Raw genomic sequence first — 17,072 nt, forward strand, 5'->3', positions numbered from 1 at the left:
CCATATCCAGTATCTGAGAAAATAGAGGCCCAGATTTATTCTACATCCTGCTCCAAGTGACACTGGGCAGGTCTTGTCTCTAAAGACCTCAGTCATGACAGGTGACCTGATGAGCCACAGAGTCCTAACTGTTCTCTAGCAATGGAAATGCCGCTTTCTCCCTGGAGATGGGAGCTCAAGTGTAGGGCCAAGAGCAAGCGGCCTAGGGGGCTGGTTATGGGAGGCCTCAGGATTTGGGGGTGCTGGAGGCCAGGCCAGATAGACCCTCAGCGCTGCCTCCTCTCCTCTAGGAATTCGACCACCACTGCAGGTGGATAAACAACTGTGTGGGCCACCGCAACATCAGGCTCTACCTGCTGCTCCTCCTCTCATTGTGCCTCTACCTGGGTGCCCTGCTGGCTAGCTGTGTGGTATTCCTGGGCCCACACTGGGACCAGCTCTGGTGGAGGGGAAAGAGGGGCGGACAGCCAAGGGGCTGGGTAACTGAGAGCGGGGCTGACTGGGCGGGGCTATAGGGAGAAGTCAGTTGGGAGGACCTTTGATGGACCCGTTGAAGGCCAGTGGAGACGGGGCAGGATATGGCCTGTGGAATTGAGAATGGGGGGGGGGCACGGAGTGGGGGAATGAAGGTTGAACAGGGACAGGTGGGACCACAGTGTGGTGGGGTGAGGTTCGGCTTGGGTGTACTGGACTAATTGTCCAGTCCAAGGAGAAGAGCAGGTGGGTGGGGCTAGCTGGGGTGTGACCAGGGAAGGGAGGAGTCTGTGGAAAGGCGGGGCCAAGGAGGAACTGACCCCTGGCTTGAATTCTTAGCCTTGTGCACAGCATCATAGTGGCTGTATCCGCCACTGGGCCTCTTGCTGCCACTCATCCTGCAGCTGCTCATCAAGGCCAGAGCCGTGAGCACCGGAAGGCTCCCCTATGAGACCCAGGTAAGGGGACCAAATGTCTGTGCCCTGATACCCAGCTGGGAGGCGACACCTTACACCTCTGCCACTAGGCACTATCTGTGCTTTCTCCACTGCCCTTGGTCCTGATGGTGCCCCTGAGTCCTTCCTGACCCACCTCTTAAGATGCAGCTCAGATCTCTCCTCCCCTTGGAGCTGGTTGGCCATGCTCTCTCCTGGGCGCATTGCATTGAAAGCCTTGAAAGCCGACTGGGTTATTTGAAGAATGGTTATAGACATGAGTACGTTCATCTGCATTTGTTTTGATAAGCAACCTATAATCAGTATAATATTGGGAGACACCCAGAAGCACTCTTGAGAGGGAGTGGGTCCTGAGTGCTGTAGCAGATTGGAAGAAACTGGGAGTTTGGCGAGGCCTGAGTTGTAGAGTACTCGGTGTGTCCTAGGTGTGATTTTGGAGAGGCAGAGGCCAGGATGCACTGCCTGTGAGAGAGACACCTTTGTAAAAAGGCATGGAAACATGGAAGTAGGGTGTTAACAGAATGATGAGGAAATGAATTTAATTCAAGCACAGGGTGGCATGAACAATGAGGATGACCCTATGGGGGTACCATTAGAAAGGCCCAGAAAGTCAAGTATTGAATTTCGTTTTAATGTAGTGAAAAAACCTGGGAACCATGATAAAATTTCTAAAAAATATAATTTATTGAGGAATAATTTACAAAGAGTAAAAGTCACCCTTTTTAGTCTTTAGTTAGGGTTTTATGTACTCTCCACAATGATCAAAGTTAAACCAGTTTTATTGCCCCAGAGAATCCTTCCATCTCTTGTTGTCAATTTCTCTCCCTACATCCTTGTGTATAAATGGAGTTGTTGCCATTCATTTTGCACAATGCATTCATCTATGTTGTTGCTCATATCACTAGTTTATTTCCTTTTATTTCTGTGTAGTAGTGTATGGATGCCCCATATATTATTTATACATTCACCCATTGAAGGATCTTTACATTGTATCTTGTTTTGGAGCAGCATTTATGTTTTTTGTTTGTTTGTTTGTTTGTTTTTGTACAAGGGATTGATCCCACGGGTGCTTAATCACTGAGCAACATTCTCAGCTGCTGGGAGCCATTAGCCAAGTAGGTATGACAATTTCCTTGCCAGCGTACCCCATGTTGCAGTGACATTGAATGTACGTGACCTTGCTCAAGGACCAAGGCAGATTAGGGTGTTCCCGGTTTTAAGATAATCGTGTTTAGGGCGTTCCCAGTTTAGGTTCCAGGTTTAAGGTTTAAGCCAGACTGCGGCATTTGTGCCCAGCCAGACTGCGGCACTCAGCTCCCTTTATTTTTTTCTTTTTTCTTTTTTTTTTTTTTTTTTAATTTTGAGACAAGATTCTCACTAAATTGCTTAAGGCCTCACTAAGTTACAGAGGCTTGCTTTGAACTTGAATTCTCTTGCCTCAGCCTCCCAAGCTGCTGGGATTACAGGCATGGGCCACTGGGCTCAACTAGTTTGGGGCAGTTACAAATAAAGTTGTTATTTACAAGAATCCATCCTGTGGTTCTTCCAGCCCCAGGTTAGGCCATAGGCCATCTTCCTCTGCTCAGAATAAGGCAGGATCTTCCAAGTCCAGGATCCCCAGTCTCAAGGGACTTTTTTTTTTTTTGGATTTTCTTTTTTTTTAATTTTTATATATTTTTTTAGTCATACATGACAGTGGAATGCATTTTGATATATAATACATACATGGAATATACGTACATCAATCATATTGTCTATTCTATTCTGCTGCCCTTCCTATCCTCCCTACTCCTCCCCTCTTCTCCCATCCTTTCTCTCTATCCAATCTAATGTGACACACTTATCAAGGGACTTAAATGTGGTCTGACTATGGAATTCAACAGACAGGGATCCTTTCCATTATTTGCAGCACCCATTTCAGGCACTGATTCCATGCTCCAACTGTCATTCCCTCCCTCTCCATTCCCTGACTGCAGCTCCTCCTAGAGTCATTTGCTTGGTGGTTGGAAGAACACATAAGTCTAAATCACAACTCTAGAACTGATCATCAGGAAGATCTTGGCTATGCTACTTAGCCCCCTGGTCACTCAGTTTCCCTATCTGTAAAACAGAGAAATGTGGGTTAATTCATGTGAGACACATAGGACAGTGGCTGGTACTAGAAAGTGCCCTATCTGCTGCTGTTACTGTTACTACCATTCCTTCTTGGGGTCATCTACGCATGTTTCTGTCTCATCTTAAAAGCCAAGCAATCCCCATCCTTAACGTCCCAGATCTCCACTCCACTTGTTGTACCCTCTGTGCCTTATTCCCTGAAAGAGTTGACAGTGCTCACTTGCTCCGCCCTTCACTTCTTGGCCCACATCAGCCCAGACCCTGCCTTTGCTGTCATGATGATGTTCTTATCAAGGGGCAGAGCCAGTAGACATTCTTCAGACTACTCTTTCTGGACTAGTCACAACCTCTAAAGCCAGAAGGAGCTGAAATAGCCCTCTTGCATGTCTTAGTGTTTAATGCTCTGGGCTTCTCTGCATGCTGTGAGCTGGGTTGCCTACATGTGTCCCATGATACCCTCTCTCTGCATTACCCTGGCCATAACCCATGGTGCTCAGGACCTCATATTACAGCTGCCCTTACCATCCTGCAAGTAGGCTGGCTGTGCTGTTTACAGTGTGTTTTCAACCCACAGTAAAGTTATTAGACTTTATTTTTTTGCTACTGGATATTGAACCCAAGGGCACTTTACCACTTAGCTATATCCCCAGTTCGTTCCGTTTTTTATTTTCAAACAAGGTCTCACTAAGTTTTTGAGGCTGGTCTCAAACTTGTGATTCTCCTGCCTCAGTGTCCTGGGTTGCTGGGATTACATGCTTATGCCACCATGCCTGGTTTGACTGAGACATTTTTGATGCCCTGAAATATTTCTGGCTAGGGGTGTATCTGAGTGGTAGAGCATGTGCTTAGCATGTGCAAGGCCCTGGGTTCTTCAATCCCCAGCACACAAAGAAAATAAATATGAATAAATGAGTAAACTAACAAAGGAAAGAATCAACCTTTGCGATAGAAGAAAAGAGATAAAGGTACAGAGAGAATCTTGATGCCCTGATCCCTCCAAGTTAAGGGAAAGAAGGAGAGGTAACAGGAAGTTGGGCAGAAGATGGGGCGAGAAGAAGATGCCACTTTGTTTTGGTCCTGTGGGTGTGAAGGGTATTTGAGAAACAGAATGAGAGCAGGAGCTCCAGCAATGGAGCCAGTATCAGAGACTGGTCTGGGTGCTTTCAGAGCTGTTGGATTCTATTCATGTCTGATAGGGTTCCATGTGGGGAGAGGAAGGTATTCAAATTTAGTGCTCAGTTCTTAAAAAATTATTAATTATCATTCCTTTCAGCATTTTTCTATACCTTATGTACAATCCACATTTTTATACTTATCTAATCAAACATTCTTTCTCTAAATTTAAAAATTCTGTAATTTTTTTAATACTCTGCCATTATTATTTTTTTTTCTGGTAGTAGGGATTAAACCTAGAGGTACTTTCCAATCCTTGCTATATTTCATTTTGAGATAAGGTCTCACTAAGTTGCTGAGAGCCTTGCTAAGTTGTTGAGGCTTGGCCTTGAACTTGTGATCCTCCTGCCTCAGCCTCCCAAATCACTGGGATTACGAGTGGGCACCACTGCACCTGGCAGAATGCTAACTTCTTCAGTGCCGCGAACAACTTAAGGGAGGCAGAACCTCATAGAGCACGATGGTTTATGTTGCTTTTGGAGCATATTCAAGAGCTGTTCTGATGTGAAATCATCTTTCCTTCTAGTGAAAAATACTGTTGAATATCAGAGTCTTCATGTATGGGCAATGGGAGAGTTGGGGATAGACAGAGGTGCTACTGGGACACTTGCAATTCTTCCAGAATATTTGCTGGCTAAAGCTCTTGAAGCTGGAGTGAGACTCAACCTTGTCTGGGAGTAGGAGGCGGGCAAGACTGATGGATGAAGTCAGCAGGAGGAGAGAGTAGAACAAGGGAGAGTAGAAGCCAGTGTCCAGGGTAGAACTTGACCTTTGAGCTTGACCTATACTGCTTTGTGTACTGAAGGCCTTAAGCCCAGATTTTCCTGGGCCAGCTGATTTGTGACTATGAAAATATGATTGGGCATGTCTGCTGCCACTGCCCTCCCAGATAGTGAAAGTCAATGAAGGTACATTTTTAGAAAAAATCAAGAGGTGAGAAAGTAAAGTGGGAGCAGGATGGAGACACCATCTTTGCATCAGTTGAGCAGAGCAACACTAGAAATGTCTTAAATGGTATCTGGAAGAACATGGCAGGAGGACATGTGTGGCCAATGGATACAGAGCAAGGATGTGGCAAAGGGAGGTAAAAGATGATGAGGGAGCCCTGGGAAGGCAGGAGATGTGGGTGCAATGTCAGGAATGGTCTGAAGAGAGCTGCTCACAAGTGGGTTGAGGGAGGTTACTCTTCCTAGGAGCCTGGGGAGGTAGGAGGCCCTGGGTCACTCTTGGGCTCCCCTGTCCTTGGAATCTTGCCACAGGCCTGGGTTGAGCCCTGGCTTAACTGATCAACTTAGGGGGAGGATCACTGGGAGATGGCCTTGCCCAGTCCTGCTGATTCTGAGCTCCTCTTTCCATCCCCATCTCCCTCCAGCGTGACAATCCCTTTGACCAAGGCTGTGCCACAAATTGTTACATCCAGATGTGTATGCCACTGGGACACAAGTAAGTTGGTAAACCAGGGGCTGAAGTGGTGGACGCTGGGGCTGGTGGGATGGGGTGAAGCTGTGTTAGAGTCTGTAAACAAGTCAAATGTTAGAGTCTGTAAACAAGTCAGGATGGTGCCTGGCATTTTGCCAGAGGGAGTGGTTTGAGAAGTAACGCCAGTGAGCCATTAAGTGTGGAGATTCCTTATAGGTTGACTGCTGTATCTAGTTTATGTTAATTAAGATAAGCTGTGTGGAATGTATATATACCCCTTCTGTCCTACAATAAAGGGCTCCCACTCCTGCTGTATCAATGTACACAAGTTGTTCGTCACCCGCCGGTTATTTTGCTGCAGCCAGACTGCGGCAAAGCTGGGTCCCTTTCTCTGGTCCCTTACTCCAGCTCTAAGACCATGATGCTCACTGCTCCTTTCCATTGGGGTTTTGTCCAGGACATTTTGAGAGCCTCTGGGAATTTCATTCTTACCTGCCTTTGTAGGCTTTTGCCCCAAGAAATGGGGTAGAAGAGAACAGCAGCCTGGATGAGCTACCTGGATAAGAGCCCTGGATTTTGTGCTTTCCAAGCTGAGGTGTGAGGGTGGTCAGGGAGAATTGGCCAATGTGGGTAGTGACCCCTCACATTTGGTCTGTTGCTCCCCAGGTATGTGTCAGAAGTTGTGAGTCTACAAATAGAGCTGGGGACTGAATGGGAATCAACAGAGGTACACTCTCCAGCACAACATCCCACAGACTTCCCTGGGCCCAGGTCTCCAACTCAGGTCCCCCCAAGGAGTGGCCAGTCTGCACCTTTACAGGAGGTGAGGATTAGTTGGTGTGCATTGAAACAAGGGTGTCTGTGGGCTGCACATGTATTGGGAGAAGGCCCTCAGGTTGGACTGGCTCTGATGCTGAAGCACTTGGAGCATAAGGAGGGGGATTATGGACCTGGAGGGTGAAGGGTCCAGGTCACAGGGCTTCACAGCGCACTGAGGTGTCCCTGGATCGATAAAAAGAAAAGACTGAACCACTAAATTTCTGGTTGGCCTTGGGCCAGTCTCTTACCTTTCTGAGCTCCAGTTGCCTCAACTTATTAAGAATTGAGACTAGTCCAGTAGTTTATGTTTTAAAGAACATTTTTTTAATGAAAAATTTTACTTGACATACCACATGAAACATTTGGAATGGAGCATAAGGAGTGCAGTGGGGTTGGTAACTCACAATTCCCCCCCCCCATGGACCCTGGCATTGACTTGTGGTGCCAGCCCTCTCCTTTGTCCTGACTCCAGTCACCCAGGGACTTGACTATGAGCTTCAGGGTTGAGGTTAGGGAGGGTCCCCGTGTACTGACTCTGTGTTTAGATTCCCCTTAGCCCAGTGCTGTAGTGGGAGGCTCCCAAGGGAGGCTTTGCCTACCATTCACCTTTCATACCCAGCAATGCCAGGATCTGCCCCAGAAGTTCATCTCCTGAGCCCCATGTGAGGGCCTCTTGTGCCTGAACCCTCACTGACTCCCCTGTTGAGAGTTACAAGACCCCCATGCCTGTTATATTTTTTGCTGTTTCCTAGGGCTACTCTGCCTGTCTGTCTTAGGTTCAGAGAAGTATGTTTCCTTGGGGGAAAGCGAAGGCAATGAGGGGCTGGAACAAATCCCTCCTGGAAGGGAAGAGCATTGGTCTCTGGAGACCCAAGCTCAGGAGCCAATATAGCCTGGCTCTTTGACCTTGGGCAAGACATTTAGTATTTCTCTCATCCTTAAAATGTGGTAACAGTAATAATTGCAGTGACTGACCTGGTCGGCTTCCTGGCAAGGGCTGGAGATGAGAGGAGAGAAAATCCACCAGCCTGGATAATACAAACTGCATCTGAAACTATTCCATAAAATAAAAAGTAAACTTATTTATTATTAGTTCTAATAAGCGACTACATTAGTCAGGAATTACAAAGTTTTCAGTTAAACATGAGTAAATTTTGGAGATATAACGATCAGTATGGTAGCTGCAGTTAATTTACTACCTATTTGAAAACTGATAATAGAATTGGTGCAGCTACTCAGGAGGCTGAGTCAGGTGCAGCCACTCAGGAGGGTGAGTCAGGAGGATCACAAATTGAGGATCAGTAACTTAAAGAGAATTGTTTTGTGTCTCAAAAAATAAAAACAACCCCATATATAGGTCAATGGTAAAGCACCCCTGGATACAATCCTCAGCAGTGGAAAAGAAAAGGAAAATTGACAGTTTTGTGTTTGTTTGAGATGGAGTCCCACTATGTTGGCCAGGCCAGTCTTGAACTCCTGAGCTCAAGCAATCCTCCTATATCAATGCCCTGAGGGCTGGAAGGCAGGTGTGTGCTACTGTACTTATCTAGAAAATAGATTTTAAACCAGGTTGGCAGCATGACTGATTCCACAGCTCAGGAATCTGAGGCAGGATGATCTCAAGTTTTAGGCTAGCCTCAGAAATTTAGCAAGACTTTATCTCAAAATAAAAAGGTCTGATAGCTCAGCAGTAAATGTCCTTGGGCTCAACCCCCAAGTACTGCAATATATGATATGTGTGTGTGTGTGTGTGTGTGTACATTCCATTATATATTTGGATGTTTTTAGATTTCTGCTTTGGGGCTAATATGAATAAGGATGAAAACTTATGGTTTTGAACATGCTAGGCAAGAGCTCTAGCATTGAACCACACCAGCAGCCCTACATTTAAATTTGGGTTATTTCTTACTATTAGTTATTGGAACACACAAATTTTATCTTTTTCTTTTCTTTTCTTTGGGGGTATGGTGGGTATTCCTCTAATGTTCATACTGGTCTCATATTTGGGGGCTCAAGTGGTTCTCCTGCTTCTCCCTTCTGAGCAGGTTGGAACTATAGGTATATGCCACCACGCTTGGCTATATAATCTTATATTGATAAGACATTTTACACATGATAGGAAACCCAGGATAAAAGTAAATAAACAAATAAATAAATAATACAGACATACAGCAATTTAAGATGAGCATAAGGACATATGGCTGTCACTACAACAGCTCAGGAAGATAAGTTTGAGACCAGCACGTGCAGTTAAGCAATACCCTATCTCAAAATAAAAAGGGCAGGCAATGTAGCTCAGTAGTATAATCTCCCTGGTTTCAATCCCCAATACTGCCAAAAATAAAAAAAAAATAAAAGCTGGGTTTCGTGGCACATGCCTGTAGTTTCAACTACAAACTAAAGCACAAGGATCACTTGAGTCCATGAGTTTGAGACAAGCCTGGGTAAAATGGTGAGACCTTAAGTCTCAAAAACAAACAAACAAACAAACTAAAACTAATAGTAATGATAATAATAATTTCCAAAACCAGGCACTGTGGCTCACACTTATAATCCCAGAGTCTCTGGAGGTTGAGGTAGGAGGATGACAGGTTTGATGCAGGCATTGGAATCTTAGCAAGGCTCCTGTCTCCAAATTTACAAAAGAGCGAGGGGGCTGTGGATGGAGTTCAGTGGTAAAGCATTCCTGGATTCAATCCCCATTACAGGGGATGGAAGAAGAACAAAACAATTTCACTCCATAACATTAAAATCTTGGTATGGGAGGCATAACTTGTGGTGGTGCTTAGCATGTGCTTAGTATGCTTGAGTCCCTGGGTTCAATCTCAAACACCAAAAATAGAATAAAAACCAATTTAAAAAAAAAATCTTTATGTATCCCAACTCACAAATGAAAATCTTAGTTTAGCTTATATATATATATATAACTTTTGACCCAGAAATTTAATTTTTAGCAAGTGTGTAGAACAGCATAGATTAAAGGTTTTGCCTCATTTACATAGCAAAAATTAGCAAAAAATCACCTTAAATGTCATTAGTGGTAAATTGGTTAAAATATGGCATGACCATGTATTGGACTACTAGATAATTTTGATAAGTTTTCTTTTGTGAATTGCTGCAGTCTGGCTGGGCAAAATAACTGGAAGGTGACAAGCAACTTGAAGGTTGAAGCGGGAACTCCTTTATTGCATGCAAGGGAACTCAGCGGGAACTGAAGGTAGCGGGCACCCAAGGTAGCAGGAGCTGCCTTTTTGCAAATCAGCAGGGGTATATATACCTAACTGATTACACACAACTTAACTCAATTAGCATCATCTAGATACAGCAGTCAGCCAATAAGGAATCCCCACCATCTTAATGGCTTGGTGGCATTGCCTCACAAACCACTCCTCCTGGCAAACTGCCAGGCGCCATCTTGACTTGATTTGCAGTCCCCAACAGTGAATTGTTAACATTCTTTTTCTTTCATATTTACAAAAAGGATGTCTTCTCTTCTGGAACACCATCAGCAAGTTAATAATTTATTTCTTATGATTCTTGTTATAATTTAGGTTACCGAATACAAATCTGTTTTTATTTTGCTGTCTAAAAGAAATTCAGCCATCAGAGGTAAGATAATATTGAATATATTTCTAAAATAGTACTCAAGAATACTTTTCATATACATTTATTTAATATATTTACTTTTCCATGTTTCATAAAATCTCCTTTACTTCTTAATTAATTACATTGGAACCAGTGAGGTTTAATCACTTATAAATTAGCTATTGAAAAAATAAGTTCTTAAAGTGTGTTTAAAAAAAGAGCTGGTCACATTTTAATCTTTTAATTTTGCTGGCTTGTCTTCTTTTGCTTGTGTGATAAATGCAGCTGAATATGAAAGGGTCAGAAACATTAGCAATAATAACAGAGGAAGATGATGGGGAGGAAGAGGCCATACTTCCTGCCATTGCCCCAGGACCAGATCATACAAAATGAGTGAGTGATTGGCTATTGACAATCACTAGGTGTGTGCATCTGTGCATGTGTGTTTCTGAAAACAGCTGTTTGCATTTGACTTTCAGTGATAATTTCAAAAAGCCTTCAAGTTTAAAACATTTTAGTATGAGAAAATTAATTTAAGATTAGATTAAGATTTTTACCTAGAGTACTCATCAAAAACAACTTTTTTGAAAAATAAAAATCTAATGGCTTCTTTAAAAGTTAGAATACTTGACTCACTGGGTTTTTTTCTTTCTATATTTTGCCCACTTTTCCAGAGAAGTCATCTATTTCTCTGTTTTTTTTTTTTTGTTGTTGTTGTTGTTTGTTTGTTTCATAATGTGGATAACTATTATATCTAAAACTTGGATCTTTCCTCTTTCCCAGATTACATATTTTATTTCTCATTTTTACATTTTTCTCAAAGCCTTGATGTCAATTCAAATGGACAGTCCAGAGTAAACTTTCTCACCAGCTAAGGGAGAGTTTCAATAGTAATGACTTCAGATGGAGCCAAGAAGAGAGAACTACTAAGGGGAATTGCAGGGGACTGTGACATGGTGGCACACAGTGCAGTATACAGGCAGAGCTCTGAGAACTGCTATTGGATCCTGATCTCATGATAGATGTCTATGTTGTCTTTATTCTTTACAATTGGCTCTTTGAAGTGAAAGGGAGGGTAGGCATTATATTTGTGCAAAATATTTTGTGGAAATTAGTAATAGTTATTTCAACACTGAAATTTCTAGTCTTTTGCATTTTATCTTTTTTTTTTAAGAAAACCATCATTTTCAAAGTGTGCTGCTTTTTTGCTACATTGTTTACTACTTTATTTTCTTAACTTTAAAAAAATATTTTTAGTTGTAGATGGACAACAGTACCTTTTATTTATTTATTTATTTTTCTGTGGTGCTGAGGATCAAGCCTAGTACCTCACACATGCTAGGCAAGCACTCTACCACTGAGCTGCACCCCAGCCCTTGGTATACTATTTTAGATCTGGGCACACATAAATTTTATTCATAAACCTGCTATTTTGTTAGTTATGCTTTTTGGGGGTTTTGTTTTGGCATTTAACCACTGAGCCACATTCCTAGCCCATCTTTTTAGATTTTTTTTTTTTTTTTTTTTGAGACAGGGTCTCGCTAATTTGCTTGGAGTCTCACTAAGTTGCTGAGGCTGGCTTTACATTTGGAATCCTCCTGTCTCAGCCTCTCAAGCTACTGGAATTACAGGCATGTACCACTACACCTGGTTTGTAGTTCCATTTTTAAATACATTCATGTTATGGCAAAGAAAATGTTCCACATTTTTTTCAATACTTTTTTTTTTCAGTCTGAAAGAATTGCATTCTTTAGAACAATAACAGAGATAACTTAGTTTTGGTTAAAAATTAAGGAACTGAATAGTGAGCCAGTAAGAATATCTGAAAATATTTTCTCTTGAAATCTCAGTAATGAACTATATTTCTGCAGATTTCCACAAAGTCTGTAACTGACCCGATTTCTGCACCTGTTGGTGATTCAAATGTCGACAATGGTGCCCAGTCATCAAACAAAGAAGACAAATTTGACAGATGAAGAAATTATGGAGAAATTAAGTTATGTTACATACACTTCACATTATTCATGAATTAACATTTCTTAAAGCATATGACACAAGGGTGGGAGGCATATTTCAGTAGTAGAGCACTTGCCGAGTGTGTGCAAGGCCCTGGGTTCTATCCCCAGCACTGCAAACAAAACAAAACAACAACAATACAAAACAGATGTAATATATGCCTTTTATTTTTACCTTAAAGCAGAAAGAAAAATTGTTTTCTTATAGATGTAACAGCTTCCATTAAAATGTAGTGAGCTCTGGGCATGGTGGCACATGGTTATAATCCCAGCAATTTAGGAGATTGAGGCAGAGGATTTCAAGATCAAGGTCAGTCTAGGTAACTTAGTAAGTTGTTGTCTCAAAATGAAAAATCAAAAGGGCTGGAAATATATCTCAGGGGTAAAGTGCTCCTGGATTCAACGCCCAGTACCACCCAATAAGATTGAAGGCAAAGTAATATTCATTTTGTTTGTTGCCACATTTGAGATGTATTATGTATTGATAGTGAGGTCAGTCCCTTTGGGAGTAACACTTCTTTTTCTATGAGCCAAATTTAAAGGATATGAACATGGACATAGTTGGAAAACTTATCAAAGGAGGTTTATATGTATTTTTCCAAATCTACAGCTTTTCAAAACAGAAACATGTAGTCATAAAATATATTTCAAGGAAAAACATGTTTTCCTTGTCTCTTTTAATTCATTTATTACCAGTGGCCCGAATAAATCATTATAAATAATGTAAACAGTCCTAAGAAGGGGTAACAATAAGGTCTGATTACAAGGCTTCAATAACTGTAGTTATAAAGAACAATGTGACCTACAAGGCTCAAGGAAAAATACTCTATAGATGGGTTGTTATAAGCACTTACATGTTCAACATTTATTTGTTCTTCATTCCTCAGAAATTTCCAATATAATACCTCTTTGACTGTGGAATCCTATAGATATTTTATATAATAGTCCTTATCTTAGGTGGGCTGCTGCTTTTAAAAAATAAACTAGAATAGTAGTTGTGACTATTCATTTGTGACTTTTAGTTATCATATCCTCTAACGTTATGCCCTTATGTTCTTGGCTTGAACCTTAGTAGCTAACTTGAGTTTGAGTACTTAAATAAGATTATTTATGGGAGTTTCCTTGATATATCCCTGTCTTCTTTTATCCTGAGTAAGTAAAAATTTCTTATATTTTGACTTACTGGTCATAAGAATTTACATGATTTTATATCCAACCTCCTCCATGTTCTTGGTCATGATGTTGAACATTCCTGTCTTCTTATTCCCATACCTTTTTGCTTTTATTAAGTTTCTTCAGTGTTTTGTTTGAAACAAATCATTGTTGAAACTTGATGTGTTTGAAAACCACTGGTTTAACATCAGTAGAGTTTATTAAAAGGAATAATGATACCAAAATTAATTTGTGATTAAAATGCTTGACTGAGCTTTCATTGTTGCTTTTATTTAAAATAGGAACTATTGAGAGCATTGGTGATCCTCTAACAAAATATACACGATTTGAAAAAAATTAGACAAGGTAAGTGCTTATAATTGTTTGTTATAATGTTCACTACTTACTGAGTATTCAGCATGAGCTCTCTTTTCCCTGTGACATTGAGCACTCACTGTATTTTATCAGTTGTACTTTAGGGGATTTGTGAAAATACATAATGCAATTGTCAAAAACCCTACATGTTAGCAACGACTTTACATCATTTTTTCTTCTCGAATGTTATTTCTCATAGATGGCAAGGGATTATTAGATAGAAAAATTGCCCATGAAATATTTAAAAGACAATTTTATTGCATGATTATAGGCCATAAATTGATTATATAGGCCCATTGATTTGGGGCTGGGTATGTAGTTCGGTGTGGAGTGCTTACCTAGGATACATGAGATTCTGGGGCCCATCCCTGGCATTGCAAAAACAAAAGCAAAGCAAAGCAAAGCAAAAACCCATGCATTTAGCTGGGTATGGTGCTTCACACTGATAATCCCAGCAACTCAGGAGGCTGAGTTAGGAGGATTGCAAGTTTTCAGCCAGCCTCAGCAATTTAGTTAGATCCAAAGATAAAAAGGGCTAGGAGTTAGCTTACTGGTAAAGTGTAGGAGCATAGGGTTGGACATCTGCGCCTCCGCCAGATCAGTACTAACTCCAGAGATGGGAGTTCAAATCATTCTATCTTTAGTTACCTGGTAGGAGATGACCTGTTTGTAGTAATGGAATACCCGCTGGTGGGCCACTGACTGATATTGTTACAGCAACCTGCATGGATGAGGCACAGATTGCTGCTATGTGCAGAGAGGTGAGTTTGCTTTTTTTGGGATAAAGCAGGGTGATGTGTGGTTAGCAAGAGATGGATAAAAGGAAAGTTTTTCTGCACAGAAAATTTTTATTATACGCATTCTCTATAAGTTATCCCATATTGTTTCAACTCAGATGAGAGTTTCAGCTCTTCAAATGTAAGATACCTTGGGAATGAGTATAGGCCCTTTTTAATTTTTTATTTTGTTTGTGATATTTGTGATTGAATTCAGGGGCTACAATTTATATATGGAAGAAAAGCACCTATAATCCTGTCATATAGCCACTAGTATCATTTTTTACTAATTGTTTATCATTCATATATGTGATTATTATTTTTTAATTGAATAATATACTTAATTTTTCATTCTTTCTTTGTTGTTTGTTAACATCAATTTTACAATTGTAACACTGACTTATATCCCAAGTCTTTTTAATTTATTTTATTTTGTTTATTTTGAGACAATCTTAAAAGTTGCCTAGGCTGGCCTGGAACTTGTTATCTTCCTACTTCCTACTTCTGCCTCTGGTGTAGCTGGGGTTACATGCATACCCAGTTAAGGCCTTTGAAGAAGTAAATTCATCAGCAAATCTAGTTATGGTCCTCACACTAGTTTATCATCCAGATAGGGCACTTCTGAGAAGAATGGGGGTGCTATTAAAAATATGCCACTCAGCTAGGTGTTGTGGTACAGGCCTGTAATCCCCATGACTCAGGAGGTTGAGACCAGAGGATTGCAAATTCAAGGCTGGCCTCAGCAAGGCTCTAAGCAACTTAGTGAGAACTTGTTTCAAAATTAAAAATAAAAAAGGTTGGAGACGTACATCACTGGAAAGTTTCTCTGTGCTAAATCCCCAGTATCCCTCCTCTTGCACCACCCCCACCCCCACTCCCCACCCACAAAACTGGGAACTAGAACTATCACAGACAAAGCAAGACATGTGTTTACCTTTTTTTTTTTTTTTTTTAAAGAGAGAGAGAGAGAAATGAATTACAGTGGATGGGGTAGAGAGAGAAGATAGGAGGGGAGGGAGGGGGGATGGTAGAGGATAGGAAAGGTAGCAGAATACAACAGTTACTAATAGGGCATTATGTAAAAATGTGGATGTGTAACCGATGTGATTCTGCAATCTGTATTTGGGGTAAAATTGGGAGTTCATAACCAACTTGAATCTAATGTATGAAATATGATATGTCAAGAGCTTTATAATGTTTTGAACAACCAATAACAAAAAATTAAAAAAAAAAAAAGAGAGAGAGAAAGAGAGTTTTTTTTAAAAAAAAATATTTATTTTTCAGTTTTGGTGGACACAACATCTTTATTTTATTTTTATGTGGTGCTGAGGATCGAACCCAGTGCCCCGCGGATGCCAGGTGAGCGTGTTACCACTTGAGGCACATCCCCAGCCCCATGTTTACCTTTAATATCAGTAAGTATCCTTCTGGCTTCATTTAGCTCACTGAAGGTAAAGGAATTTGTCACTTCCTTATATTTGTAATGATTTTCCAGATGTTCTGTTTGCTTAAGCAAGTAGAATTTTCCAAATTGTTTAAGTCTAAGCAAAAAACAAGCGTTTTCTGTCCATCTGTAACTTTTTCTATAGAGGACACTAAGGCTACTTGCTTATTTTCTTTGAAACTGATACTACTCTGTCTTGATGTCACAGGGATCTTTATCATAAAAGACAAAGTCATAAAAGTTTATGAGAGACTATTGTATAATACATAGTGAATTATTTTTATAAAGGTAACATTGTTGAAAATGTAATTTTGAGTTGTATTCCACCTAAGAAGGAAGGAAATAAGACCTCTTTCATAGTTCTGAATATTGTATCCCTTAACAAAGTATGTTTGGAGACTTAAAGTATAATACTTTATCTATTTATGTTTAATTTGTTTTTCTCAATTTTTTTCATAGTTGATATAAAATCAGTTTCAGGATTCACTGGGTTATCTTTTATGTGCTAAAATATTTAAATTGTAACAATTTCTACTTATTTGTGCAAATATTTTTTCTGTGGTTTTATTCTTTTCAAGAGTCTGATTAAATGCCTGGTAAATATGATAAAACCATTTATATTTGTTTTTTATTTGTAAAATAGTAGAGAATTTGTAATTTTAATACTTACAAATTATATGCAGACTTTGTTGCTCTACTTTGATGAGAATAAGAATAAAAATACAACTAACTTTTCCCAAGTGCATAAAATTATATAATATATACTTTCAATTTATATTCAAAAATCATTAGGCAAAGAAATTGTTTAAATCTCATCTTTTTCTTGTATTTAAGGAAAAGAGGAATTTATCCATATATTTTTAATATTTTTAATACTTTTAGTTGTAAATGGACACAATAACTTTATTTTATTTATTTATTTTTAATTGTGGTTGTTTTATTGTTTGTTTGTTTTGTTTGTTTTAGTTCTGGGGATCAGACCTAGGGCCTCACACATGCTAGGCAAGTGCTCTACCACTGAACTCTACCCATAGCCATATTCTTTCATTGTTGATGTCAGGTTGTTGATAGAGCTTGACATAAAATCTACCAGAGAAGAAATGAAGAAGATGTAGTACATTTGTTGATAAACCCCTGATTGCAACCAGACCACCCTCAATGATCAGACTTCTGAGTACCTGAGGTTTCAAGTGCAAATAACCACAAGTTTATTCTCTACTGTTGTAATAATTTCTAAAGAACTTATGTTTGTTTACCATTACTGTGTGCA

The 17,072-nt window shown here is 40.3% G+C and overlaps 1 pseudogene; it reads left to right on the forward strand.

The window, feature by feature from the left end:
* The first annotated feature begins 4,086 nt into the window (after positions 1–4,086).
* The window catches only part of LOC124100014 (serine/threonine-protein kinase PAK 2-like), a 77,597-nt pseudogene continuing 64,611 nt past the window's right edge, over positions 4,087–17,072 (forward strand).

The sequence above is a fragment of the Marmota monax genome, unplaced genomic scaffold (assembly GCF_021218885.2).
Source record: "Marmota monax isolate L192 unplaced genomic scaffold, Marmota_monax_Labrador192_F-V1.1 WCK01_AAM20220418_F8-fsc00053, whole genome shotgun sequence".
NCBI classification, from domain to species: Eukaryota; Metazoa; Chordata; class Mammalia; order Rodentia; family Sciuridae; genus Marmota; species Marmota monax.